The 13,363-nt window shown below is 49.5% G+C and overlaps 1 protein-coding gene across 1 annotated transcript in view; it reads right to left on the bottom strand.

The window, feature by feature from the left end:
- The window catches only part of LOC147412479 (serine/threonine-protein kinase PAK 3-like), a 63,908-nt gene that overhangs the window by 35,517 nt on the left and 15,028 nt on the right, over window positions 1-13,363 (bottom strand). The window lies entirely within an intron of this gene.

Consider the following 13,363-nt stretch of genomic DNA (forward strand, 5'->3'; position numbering starts at 1 on the left):
TCAGCTGGGCTCGCCAGTGCCCTGGCACCGGGCATACTGCAAGGCAGCGGGATGGCAGGAGCTCGTGGGGCTGCGGACGGGGCGCCTGCTGGTGCTGTGGGGATAGCCCCCTTCCCTGCTCCTCCTTACCTGGCCGCGTTGAAGCAGTGGGCTGCTGTGAGGACCCACTGCGGGCTGATGAGGGACCCTCCGCACACGTGGCCCCAGGGGCTCTGGATGCTGACGATCCAGGGCCAGGCCCCTGGCTGGGCACCCGAGCCACCCACGACGCGCGACATGCCGTAGCGAGCCGCCATGGGCCGGAGCCCGCAGGTCCTGGTGTAAGAAGAAACTCATGAGTGTGCTGCTGGACGGCTGTGCTGCTGTTGAGGCTGAAGGTCAGCCGTCTTCCCTCCCCCCGAGGGGCTGCACGGACGGCAGGGCCAGGGAACCCCGTGGCTGTGCCTCCAGCCCTCTGTCCGCTGTAGCCCCGTAGACGGGTTGTGCCAGCAGCCTGGGTGCTGGCAAGGAGCTGAGGCTCCCACAGGGAGTTTGGGAAACTGTGGAGTGGCCACAGGGGCCGCGTGGGCCCCCTCCAGTGAAGCCCGTCAAGGGCTGCCCGAGCTCCCTCCCAGAGCCTCAGCCCACTTACCCACAGCTGTCCCACATGCCGTGCGCAGGCCGGCACACGGCCAGCAGGACGAGGAGGGCGAGCACTTTCATTGCTGCCAGCGGCACGTGTCAGCTGCAAGAAGGAGGTCTGGTTGCCTCCAGCGCAGCCGCCGACGTACTGCCCGCAGCAGTCTCGCTGCCTCTGATGGCCTTGGCCCTGGGGCTGATGTCACAGAGCCGCCGTTTCTGGGCGTGGGGCACGGTGGCCTCTCAAGGGGGGGTGGAGGTGGGGGTGTCAGCAATACGGGGGGTTTCCAAGCAGGAGGGGAGGCGGAAGCTGGGATCGGACAGCCCTGACAAACCCCTGCTGAACACTCTGCCTGTGGGATGAGGGCATGCAGGCCCCGTGGCTGGCAGCGGCAGAGGCTGGGCTTTCTTTAAAAATGGATGCTGCCCAAAGGAAAAAAAAAAAAAAAAGAACCATTACTTTCCAAACTCAGTTACTGACGGGCTCAAGCAGTGTTCTGCTGGTTACCAGCAATATGCAGAAATGGGACATAGGGGACCACCTGCACCTGCGTCTGCAATTCCAGTCCCTTGCTATCCCAGGCCAACATGGCCCGTCATTCGATTAATCCATTTATCAAGGTGTCTTCAGCTTGCTGGCAATTTTGCCCTGCCAGTGCTCTGGGAATGCTGCTTGCTGTCCCAGGGCCTTGTTCCTCTCAGGAACCTCAAAATGCTCACTTAGGTTCCTGTTTGCTACAGACACGGGCTCTTTTAGTGCTCAGAAAAGATGAGGGGCACAAGCCACACCTCAAGGAACTCCAGTACCTCTAGGAAATGTTTATCCCAGCAATATTTAGGCCCACGTGTTCTTCTGAAGGCCACTGAGGTCGAGAGAAGAGCAGGGAGACAAGAGACAGAGCGCTGATGCACTCAGATCTGGGTTGCAGGGACAGCAGTGTCTACCATCCCATGTCCTGCCCCTCCTGCGCTGGCTGGCACCTTCACAGCAGGGACAGCCAAGGGGCACACGGTGCCACCCCCTATCTGCCACAAAACCTAGCACCAAACCTGCAGCAGTTTTCATCTACTCGACTATGCCAGGCAACAGAAGGAGCTGTGACAAGTCCTGCTCAGCCATCCCCGTTTCGCTGGCAGAAACCTCTACAAGTGGGGCAGGAGGGACAAGCCGGGGCCCCTCTGATGCTCACAGGGAGCACCCGCAGCCCCTTCCTTCCCACCGCCAAACCTCTGTCCGCTTGGCTGGGACTGACTTCACCGCGTTCCTCCCTGCTCATCTCTCGGCATACACCAGTCCCCAACCCCATTTCAGGCCTCTGCGCCTGCTATCATTCCACTGCAGTTATTTTGCCACCCTGTAAACCTGAACTTCCTACCAAAACACAAAAGAGGGCCACGAAAATGACCAGAGGGATGGAACACCTCCCCTGTGAGCACAAGCTGAGCGAGTTGGGGTTGTTCAGCCTGGAGAAGAGAAGGCTCCGGGAAGACCTTCTAGCACCCTTCCAGTGCTTAAAGGGGGCCTAGAAGAAAGATGGGGATCCCAAAACTGCACAAGTAAAACACAGTTTAATTATTGATGAAATGATCCTTCAGGGTACATGAAAGCATAAAGCGTAAATATTGCCTGAACTGCCAGAAGTTCAGCTGTCTGAGAAATATCAAAAAACATGGGGAAATGGGAGACTGAAGCTCCCCCCCTTCTGTCTGCTCGTAATGCAGCAAAAGAGAAACCACAAGATCAAGTTGAAGTTCAGCTGCTCGGCCAACAGGAAGGGAAAGTGCCTGTCACAGAGCCCTGATAGCGTCACCTTGACAAAAGCTCCTCCACTGGGTGACACTGGGGTATCATCTCTAATCTGGTACAGTCAGTCAAGAAGGGCTCTGAGAGATGCATGGCCAGATTGGAATGCATCCTGTCTGATAGAGAGGAAAATGAAACATGAAGACAATTCTTTCATTTACAGCCCGAGCAAGGAAACCCACCAACTCACATTAAATGCTGGTAACACTACCAAGGATACAGTCACAATTATAATCTCAGCCATAAACAAACATACTGTCATTCAAAATTTCTTAGCTACGTACAATTACAAATAACATGTTATAATGACCCATGAGATTTCCAATCAACAGAATCGCTGTTAAGCTCCATCAGAGAGGCCACACAGAGTAACTCATTGTATCTTTCCATTTTGCATAGTTAAGACCAGAATGAACTACAACTGTTAAAAGAGAACAACAATCATTTATTAACATACAGCCGAATAATACCAGTCCAGTTTGGAAAACAGGGAGTACATTTATGTGACATTCTAAGTTATTCTGAAGCAATAGGAAAAACCGGCCTCACCACAAGAATGGGACAGCTGTACACACACGGACATACAGAGTTCATTTTTTTTTTAAACAGAACAGTCTAATTCTATTTTTAATTAAAAATACCTATTGATGTGCATAGGTATATGTGTGTGCATGCACACACCCACACCCCCACAGGGTAGATTTTTATCATCTCTATTGTGTAGCAGAAAATGGTGCTATTCACACCTGCCCCTGGTTTCCAATGACACCCAAGGGTTCTCAGTACCTCTGAAAAGATGCTAAAGTCTCCAGGGAATTCAAGTTTGTGAGAAAAGATGAACCACTTACTTCCCTAAGCTTTCAACCTGTCCCAGGCAGGCTGAAAACCAGTAGCTCTGCGCTATCCCAGCGGAAGGCTCTAGCGGCTGGAAGGCTCACACGAGAACAGCACTGCCGCAGGAGCGGGATTCTGGCTCCGGTACTGAGGGAGCACGTTGCAGGGCTTTCCCTTGAGCTCGCTGCTGGATGCTGGGTGTCCCAGGAACACAATTCGTTGGCTTTGCAATACGCAGCACCAGGGACTCCACACGATACTGCACAACAGGTTGGATACAGTCACTGTAATTTCAGAAATGCAGAGTAAACACGGCTGTATCCAACTGTGCGAGTACACACTCACATTTCCTGAATTTAAAGTACAGGCAACCACTTTTCCAAAATAAACAGCCACACTCTCACTTTTAAGGTACATTTTCTATCACATACAGTGGAACTTTTCCATGTGTTTCCTCATCATTTAGCCCTAATAACTGAAAATCAAGTACTTCTAATTTTTACCTATGGAAAAATAAACACCCAACAGGCTGCAACAACATGTGCGGATGGCCATGCTGCAGTCAGGGAACAAGCGTTTACTAAACTGTAGTTTTGTTGGACTTGCAGAACACTGAAGAAAACACAGTATAACATGCAGCTGGTGAGCATTTTCCCGGTCATCATTCCAGGAATGAGGCACTGCATTATTATTTCAACATCTGGGAAAACAGAGAAATGACACGGGAGCTGTGTCAGCTGGTAATTGTGCCTCCAAGCTTTTAACCGTGAGGAGTAACTAGAACGTGCTTTGTAGCAAGAGAACTAAGGGAAGAATCCAAGTTAGCCCATTTCAAAAGTCTGCTGCTTTGCTCTGGGTATCGTGCTTTCTCCCTGAGGATGCCACAAGTAGTATAGGAAGCATAAAACCCCCAAAAGTTTAAGAACTGTCACCTTGTTCGAGACATCACAAAATGTTGCATGTGGAGGTAGCAACATGAGAAAAAGCCAGCCCTATTTATTTATTACTCAACGCTTTAGTAAGGCTTTAAAAGCACTGATAGCCAGGTATTCACTGTGTCCATTCACAATAAAAAACAAAGTAGGTGAAAATTACACACATGGGTGGCAAAGGACTGAAAATCCCAAAATATCAAAGAACAGCCCCATGTAATCCTGATTCTGTTCTTTGTAAGCAACTCAATCACGGCTCAAAAGCCCTCTGCCTGACGCACTACACATTCAAGTATTGTACTGAATGGCTTCGGTCTAATTTCTTTAACTCTGACGTTATCAATGAACTCAGAGAACCAGCAGCTTTAACCAGACCCTGCTACCTCACAAACAGGTTGGGGTCTCAAAGTGTAGCTCTGCAGCAGCATGAGCTGCTGCTGCTGCCTTGCACTAAGCTGTGTCCAGTGCCGAGCTCAGGTGTGTGATGAGGTGCTCAGGGACTGGATCTGGCAAGAGCGAGGGGTTTGGGTTGGTTTTGTTTTCTTTTTTCTAGTGTTCAGCAAGTTCTTCAGTCATCTGACTAATAATCCCTAGTCTATGACCATCTCCCTCTTAGATTTGTTTAGTCTACTATGGAATATTCAAGATAGCTTAATAAAATAAAAGAAAAAAACACCTTTAAAAAAGGTCTTGTAAAACTTTCAACACTGAGGAAGAGCTGAAAACTTGGTTTTAGTTTTGATTCCATTAATTTCTACTACGTGGAAATGACTCAGGTATTCCTTCTTGTCATTGAAGACAACAGAATGAGTTAAAAAATTTCAACAAAACAAGGAACAAAATCTGAAATACAAACTAGTTGGATAAACCTCTTTTAATGCAGGTTTATTAAATGCAATTCTTCTGTCACAGAACAGATTGACAGAACAGTCGAGGTTGGAAGGAACTTCTGGAGACCATCTAGTCCAACCTCCCTGCTCAAAGTCTATGACCTCGTCTAGTCTTTCAGTTGGCTTTGGATTTTTTTAATTTGACTCCAGTTTCTACACAAAGGTATGTTTCACAAATTCATTTTCACAAACGTATGATTTTTGTGTATAGGAACTGATGTGTTTTGCTAACCCGTTGGAGCACGGGTGGAAGGAGCCATCCCCCGTGCTGCCCGGCACCGTAATACAGAATCCCTGCTTAATAACACTGAGTTGTCAGTGAGTTTTCTTTGAGTCAGTTACAGCACTGCTTCAGCAAATGCTTCCCAGGCTCTGGAGGTGAAGTGGCCTCACAAAAAACTCAGTTTGGGTAAACATCAAGATTTTAACTATGCAGAGGCCAACTAAGCCTCAAAACACACATTTAAAGAGATATACAGACGCACAAGTCAGCAGAGCGTGTGATTCTGTGATTTTTCTGAACACAAATGGCACTAAACACAGGACTAAAACTTTCTTAAAACTTATACTTAAACCAAAAAATGGCCCAAGTTTCAGATGCTCAAATGCCTACAACTTCTACAGCCTAAACTTAAGAACATAATAGGTGTAGAACAAGGGTTGAATTTTCCAAATTTGCCAGAAGTAGGGAGGTACTGAGAAGCTACTATAAGCTGTCTTAAAACAAGAATTTTCACCATAGTGAAAAAAACTCCACTGAAACGCAAAATCCAAACCAGTTTGGTTTTTTTTATGGGGTTCTTTTGGTTGGTTGGTTGGTTTTGGTTGTGGTTTTTGGGTTTGGTTCATTTGTTGGCTGCCTTTTTAAATGACAATCAAGTTGAGGACATCAATACCAAGTACAAAAAAAGCCCCGCAAACCACTCCCTCTCCCCACTCCCTCTCCCGTAAGTAGAAGTAGGATGAGTTGCCTCCCCTTGTTGTCCCACAAATCCAACTCTTCTGCAATCCTTTCCTCCCCATATCTAAAGTATAAAACGAGCTCGATCTTGTTTAAAAAGCAGTGACCATCAAGACAGAACACAAAGGCTTACAGCACCGTCAAGACTCAATGGTTGAAACCGTTTCCTCAGTCGCAAGTCGTGCCATCCCCTTACCACTATGTACCTCCCAGAAACAGTACTTTCCCCTTCTCTCACAGAGGAAAATAAATTCTAGATTGGAAGGTAAAAAAGAACGGGGGGCGGGGGGGGTGTTTGAAGCGGGTAAGCAGAAGCCTCAGCTCTGACCACGGAGGCGAACAGGAGGTTTATCACTCACGACGCTGCTCCTGGATCCCACGCTGCCACCGGGAAGGCGAACTCACCCGAGAAAGTCGAGTTTCAGATTGATTTCTGCCCGAGGGAAGGAACCGCAGGGAGATCCTGCCTACGTCAGCTCCCCAGCCACATCCCCCACGGCGCCACACGAGCCTCCCCAGCTCGCGCGCTCCGTTTTGAGATGAAAAACAGCTAAAAAGGAGCTACAAGGCGCTGGCCCAAGGGCACCTCCTACCTGCCAGCTCTGCAGCCTCGTCAGAGGGGGGGGTCAGGCCCCAAGCCCCGGCGGTGGCCGATGACCCTGTGCCCGATCGCGGCTTTGTCTCGGAGCCGCGCGTGCCTCCCGCCCGCCGCCCCGCGAGCGCGTTCATCGCCGCAGCGGGGACCGAAGGCGGAAGCAACCGGCGGGACGCTCGCAGCCCCGGGACCGTTGTCCCGCAGGCGCCGGCACGGCGGGAGACGCGGCCCGGACGCGCCCGCCCTCCCCCGGGCAGCGGAGGGGCCGCCCCGGCCCCGCCCCCCGACCCCCCCCCGCCCCGGGCCGCCCTCCCCGCGCCGCGCCGGCGCCTGCGCTCTTGCGCCGCTCGCACTTGCGGTGAGAGCCCGGGGGAAGAGGCGCTGCCGGGGCCGCCTCGCCGTCCGGCGGCGGGGCCGGCGCTGCGGCTGCCGCGACACCAGCCCCGGCCCGGGCCGAGGGAGCTGCAGCCCCGCGGCCGGGAGGCCTCTCCCGGCGGGAGCGCCGCTGCGGGGCCCCGGAGGGGAGCGAGGTAACGCGGCGTCCGCCCGCGGGGCCTCCGGTCCCGCTCTCTGCGTCCCTGCCGCCGGGCCCGCTCCCCTTCCCTGGCCGCCCCGTGCCTTCGGAGAGCCGCCTGCCGGGGACGGCCGCGGCGGGGTGGAGGTGAGAGGGTTTCATCTCGGCGCTGCCGGGGGGGGAGGCGGGGAGGGAGGGAGGGAGGGAGGGAAGTGCTTGACGGCCCTTGCCGTAACTGCAGACCGTGGGGGCTGGGAGCTGAACTGGGAAGCCGCAGCTTTCGGGACTTGTCACCTTGGCCGTGACGCCGTACTCGAGGTCACCTCGCCGGGAAGCGAGGGAGGGCAGAGCTGAATCGTTGGACTCGGAGATGCGGTTGTGTTTAACTGAAGCAAAATGACAATCAATGCCCCTGGTTGTGCTTTCTTACAGCACACAGTGGGTTTTCCTTAGGAGAACCCTCGCTGTTGAAAGCTGTGGGAACGGAGCCGATGGTTTTGAATTCAGGTGGCCTCTTAAGTGGCAAATAAGTATGTTCCATGGGAAGATAATGTTCTAGCTTTTGGCTTTGTAGGTGAGGTAAAAATTTCAGCTGTTGAGCTGCAGCAGGCACAGTTCTCTGTAGCTTCAGTAATGCCAGTGTCAGTAACCCTTGCTGCTTGTCGGTGTGGGTTTTGAGGGGAGATGGTATTTTACTTGGTATGAAGGACTCAACACTGTTTTACTGTCTGCAGTCACAATTTGATGCTCTGTTGACCATTCGCAGTGTGTTCAGAAGCGTTCTTAGCCTCACCTTCCTTCAGAGAAGTCCTCTCTGATGTCTCTGGTGTACCTACTGTTCTACAGTTTCCCAAACCTCAACCCAAATCAAAAGGCAGTACCTAGGAATCGTTCCCTTTTGGGTGGAGTTTCTAAACAGTTTTGTGTAGGTGCCTCCAGCAAAGAAGATAAAAATAGTCATTTCAGTTTCTAGGTGCTTTGCCTGAAGTTTCTGCAAAGCTTTAAGCTCGCTCACGTAAATCAGTGAGGCTTTAGAATTATCTCTTGTTTTATTTTGTTTTGTGGTTTTGTTTGGATTTTTTTAAACACAACTTTTCCTGTGTCCCTTGAAACAACTCTCCTGGTAGAGGTGGAGGGAGAAGGACTGGGAAGAGTCATGGCTCAGGGGTGACGTAGCCAGGCACGCTGCTGGATGCAAACTCTAACGGACTGAGGCCCGTGGACTGCAATTAGACAGCCCAAACTGCTACAGCCCCCAAAGGTGTTCCTGGTGCTTCTGAGTGTGGCTGTGCTCGAGGCAGGAGTGTTCGGCCTTCCTGTGAACCGCCAGTTGAGCCCTGTGTTTGAGGGTGCTGTAACACTGGGTAGTATGATGACTTGGGGAACTTTTCTGCCCAGTTAGAATCCCACAACTTTGCAAAGGCAGTAACTTTTGTAATTACGTCTTTTTTTTACGAGGTGCTTGGTGGACGAGGAGAAGCTGAGCCTGGAAAGCTGTGGCTGAGCAACCCCGAGGCGATACTTACGGACTGGTCCCACGTGTGGGATTGGAGAGACGGGAGCAGGTCAGTTAACAAACACCTCCATCTTGGGGGGACATGAAACAAGCTTTTTTGGCAATGAAGGGGTATAGAAATGGCTAGCTTCATCTAACTAGAGACAGGCTGATTCAAAGTGTGAAAGTCTCCTCGAAAACAAAGAACCTTGGAGTATTGGAGAACTTGCTGTGCTTCAGAAGGTTTGGTTAAAATTTAGGCACTCACGAATAAGAACCTGTAAATACCTGTAGCCTGTGCACGTAAATACAATGTAGGCAGAGAAGTTTCTTGGAAAAGCTTTAGACCTCTACCGTGCTTTACCAGTTCAGCAGTGTCAGCAACTGGAGATTTTAAAAGCTCTGATTCTCAGATCAGAGTTCACGGTACAGGTTTCTGGGTGTGCGCTGTGTGTTTTATTCTGGCAGAAGAACAGGCCTGTATGCTGTGACCCCTGCGGTACCTTGTGGATGTAGCTATCAGTACACCTTCAAGGTGAAGAGTGTGTGTATGTCCAGAGAACCCAGTTATTTCCAGGCCCACCCAGTTTCCTGGAGGATGGTGAGGACTGTGCAAGGACTGAGCTGTGAACGGAAGGAGTTTGCCATCAGCTGAAGTAAAGGTCTGCGGGGTTGTTTTGTGATTAGGAAAGATAATTGGCTGCTGGTCTTCCAGTTCCTCGAGCCCCTTGCTTCTGTCAGGAAAAAGGGCAGCTGTCTGGTACAAGACCAGTTGTGCTGGTGGGTTGCTGGGGAGGTGTTCAAACCCGGGCTCGCTTGCCAAGGGCAGCGTCAGGTGGTGAAGAGGGAGACCCCCGGGTCCGAGTTGCCGGGGCCAGGAGCAGCAGTCGGTCTCTGCCCAGACTTCTGGAATGCCGTGGGGACAGGTTTGCTCGTGCCAGGCTGGGGTCTGTTAGATACAGCCTACGCTCAGCCACGGGGAGTGGAATTTCGGGGTGGGATTACTGTGCAGCACAGGGGGGCACAAATTCCTGTGTTTTCATCTCCCCCTTTAGCGTAAGACTTAAGTTTTTATACGGTGCTGACTCAGCAGCCTATTTCAGCAGCTTAGAATTAGGAAAGGTTGTTTCACAATTAAAGCCACTGAATTTCGTGCTGCTAGTCAGAAGCTGGAGATGTGAAGTAATTCGAATTCAGATGTTTCATGTGGCTGTAAATGATTCCTGGGTTGTCACCTGGGGGGTCAGTCTGTGGGCGCGGGGGTGAAGGCGGCACAGCAGGAGGTGTGTTCCTGCGGGGCGGGTGGCGAAGGGGTGAGCGTGCGAGGGGAAGCCTCTGGGCGTAGTCACAAGGGAGACTTGTGCAGGACTTGCAAAGTGGGGGTTTTATGGTGGTCCTACGCTAGCGTGGTACAAAGTGCCTACAACGGCGGGCACTGGTGCTGCGCTGCAGAAGGGAACGTCCTAACCCCTGGCCCGTGTTGCCCCCGAGACTTCCTCATGTCACATCCCACTTCTTCGTTGCCCCTTCTCCATGGGCTCAGGGTTACAGTCTTCCCATGTCTGAAGTGTGTTTCTGACCATCAGAACAAATTTCTAACGAGTTTAATATTTAGGAAAATGAATGTAATACTTATTGTAGTTTACTCATGCATTAATTACCGAGTTGGAAAAAAAGCCGTGTTCTTTGAGATGTGAGCCATGTTCAGTGTCCTTGTTGTGATCCATTTTATACTCACGTTGTGTAATGCTGACCTTGGGGATGAAGGTATTTCTACGTGTTTTATTGACTTACATCTTGAAAGTGAGGTGTTGATATGTACATTAGATGTTAGGCAAGACAAAAACATAATAAAAAAGAACAGTAATGGTATCTTTCCTCTCACCCAGTTATTATGGTAGAGCAAGTTTTTTTTGTTGGGGCTTTTGGTGGTGGTGGTGGTGGGTTGGGTTTTTTTGTATTTAGAATGGTCTGTCTGTTCCTGTTTAGACACAGAGGCATGTGAGATGTTAAAGCTGTTGTGACCTGATGCATCTACAGCTCCAAATTAAGTGGATGAGTGGGTTAATTGATACAATATTGAAACAGAGGAACCTATTTTATTGTAGTTCTGATTTTGCATACATACGAGATATGATGTAATAATATTTATGCAATGCATGAGTAACTATTCATTATTAAAAACTGTAGAGCCTGAGGTGGTCTGGCAGGTATCAGGCTTTCTGTGTGTGAGGTTAACTCCTTCAGGCTCATTTTCTTTTAAGAAAATGTTTAGGCTCTGCCATATCACGAATGCGGCATCACAAAGTAAACAGTGAAGTAGTTTAGTTGTCCAGCTGTTAGAAACACAGTAGGAAATCCCTGGCTTCTCAAGCCATGAACTGCGATATGGGTTTGCATAATACAGGCATTTCTAATTTGTCTTGGTTAGAGAAGACCCTTCACTGTAGTCTGCAAAGGAAGTGTGATTTGGCCATTTTCTATCTGTTTCCATGTGAAACTTTTCAATGGCTTTTTTTGCTTTCTATACCTTTAGTGATGATTGCTAATAAGCTTCAAGAACTTCTTATTACATCTGTGGTTTGTTTTTTTTTTTAAAAAAAGGAGATAAATGTAATTCTGTCTCTTTTCAGGGGTGTTGGACCCACGCAGTTGTTGTCAGAAGTCCTGTAGGTGACTTCAGAGAGGCACCTATCCAATTATTTGCTTGAGAGTTGAAATACAGAAGGAAATCAAGTGTAATCGCCTGTGTCTACGCTGACATTTTCTTTGAGGAGAAAGAAATAGCAGAAACAACTTCTAACCTGCTGTACAAGAGAGCGGAGTGTCCTTCCTGTTTGGCTCGCAGGCAGCGCGATGCTTGTCTTCCCTGGAGTTGGTAGGGATCAGAACGACCCTTTCTCACGGGGTCTGACGTGTGTGTCTTGCCTGCAGGAAGGCGCTCAGCTGCCGGGCTGCCTGCCTGCCAGCCACCCACCCTGCCTGTACAGGCTGCTGCTCCTGTGGCGTGGGGAGCTCTGCACCAGCCTCCGTCTGTGTCAGGCTGGGTGTCCAGGCTGGGCAGCTGCTGGGGAGTCAGGGTCAGCCCAGGCTCCTCGTTCCACCTGCGCAGTGAAGGGGCGGATGGGCACGTGGAAGCGGCTGATGCGGATGTTCAGAAGCTGAACGTCTAGCAGCGCTGCAGCTCGTGGCTAGTGCCAGCTGTGGGCGCTGGCTCTGAAGCTGCCTACCTAGTCTTTCTGCCTCTTCTTCTGGAGGGGTTGTGCTCAGCGAGGTGTATGAACAAGGCCTGCCAGTGTTCTTCTCTCTGAGGGCTTTTGTGTGCTCCTGTGCTCAGCCATCGGTTTGTAAAGGTTTGCTGGTACAATCTAGGAAGTTAAAGTGGTTTGTGCTGTGGTGGTTGGGGGAAGTGAAACCCTGACTTTTAATTGAAAATGGTGGAAGGATCAGCTCCTCGAATGGACTGTGCTGGCACTAAGGTTTGACAACTTCTGTAGGTCTTCTGAAGGAGAAATCTCGTTGCATTTGGCAAGACTATGGGCGTCATCTCTTGATGTCCTGCATCTTTACGTAGTAAGAGCTTGAAAGGCAAGGCATCAAACTTTTGTTTGAACCCAAAAATCCGCCTACGATTTTCTGTTGTTCTGTAAAATACAGAGAGTAAAATTTTGACTACAGTAGCAAAGTGAAGTGAAGCACCACTAGAATTCATGTTTGAATGCATCTTAGCTGGTTGAGCCGTTTTATTCCATTTTAGCCCTTCGGTGCTTGGAGCAGACTGGCTTGTCTGTTGACACAGTGACTTGGACAAAAGTGTAATTTCAGAAATGCTGTAACGCTGCCGTGGTGGTAATACAATGAAAGCAGAGTTAAATTCATGCTTTGAGGTGTAAGGTTGTCGGTATTATTTGATGCGGTAGTCTTTGTATCTCTAAAGGAGTCTCACAATGTTGCTGCTTATATATAGAAACAATAGCTTGTAATTCACTAGGCAATGCTGAACTATGAAACAAAATTTCGTTACCTTCTAAGGCAGTATTTCCTTTCAACACACAAAAAAAACCCTTTGAGAAATTGCAAGGCCTGTTTATTAGAGAAAAATCATAATGAAAATGAGGTTTTCCGTTTACATACGGCCTTTTGTTTAATTAGTGATTCTTGAATTGTTCTTGTTGCTAACTTGGGGTGTATGGAGGTATCAAAGTTTTGATTTATTTCCTGCCAGCTCTTGGCCATTTCAAGCTCTTGAGTCTTTCCTCAAGATTTCCGTGACTGCTTCAAAATGAGTATGTGACTGTTCAGTTGGGCGTTTCTGTCAGGTGCTTATTCAGCTGCAGGAAGACAGAACCAAGCTGTAAATCCAGCTGTAAAGAAATCAGGGGGAGACTAGATGTCATGTTAGGGGAGACATTAACAAACGAGCCGACGTTGCTAAATTACTGCTTTGCTTAACAAGCCTGAGTGCAAAGCAGCTGAGGACACTGAGAGTAAACAGCATACAAGATACCTGTTGGGGTGTGATGAGTGTTGTAAAACAGATAGGTGAAGTGTTTTTAAAAATCAGAATTCTGATTTGAGGCTGCTACATGACAAATTTTACAGAAATAGGTACACGTTTTAAAATTGCATTTGAAGGGTGTTAGCCTGAGAAATGTGTGTTCAGTTGACAGGAGGGCCTTTGGAGAAGGCAGATTAGGAAGTTACCTAAGAGAAAGCAACG

Source organism: Leptosomus discolor, unplaced genomic scaffold, assembly GCF_034619465.1.
Source record: "Leptosomus discolor isolate bLepDis1 unplaced genomic scaffold, bLepDis1.hap2 HAP2_SCAFFOLD_49, whole genome shotgun sequence".
NCBI classification, from domain to species: domain Eukaryota; kingdom Metazoa; phylum Chordata; class Aves; order Leptosomiformes; family Leptosomidae; genus Leptosomus; species Leptosomus discolor.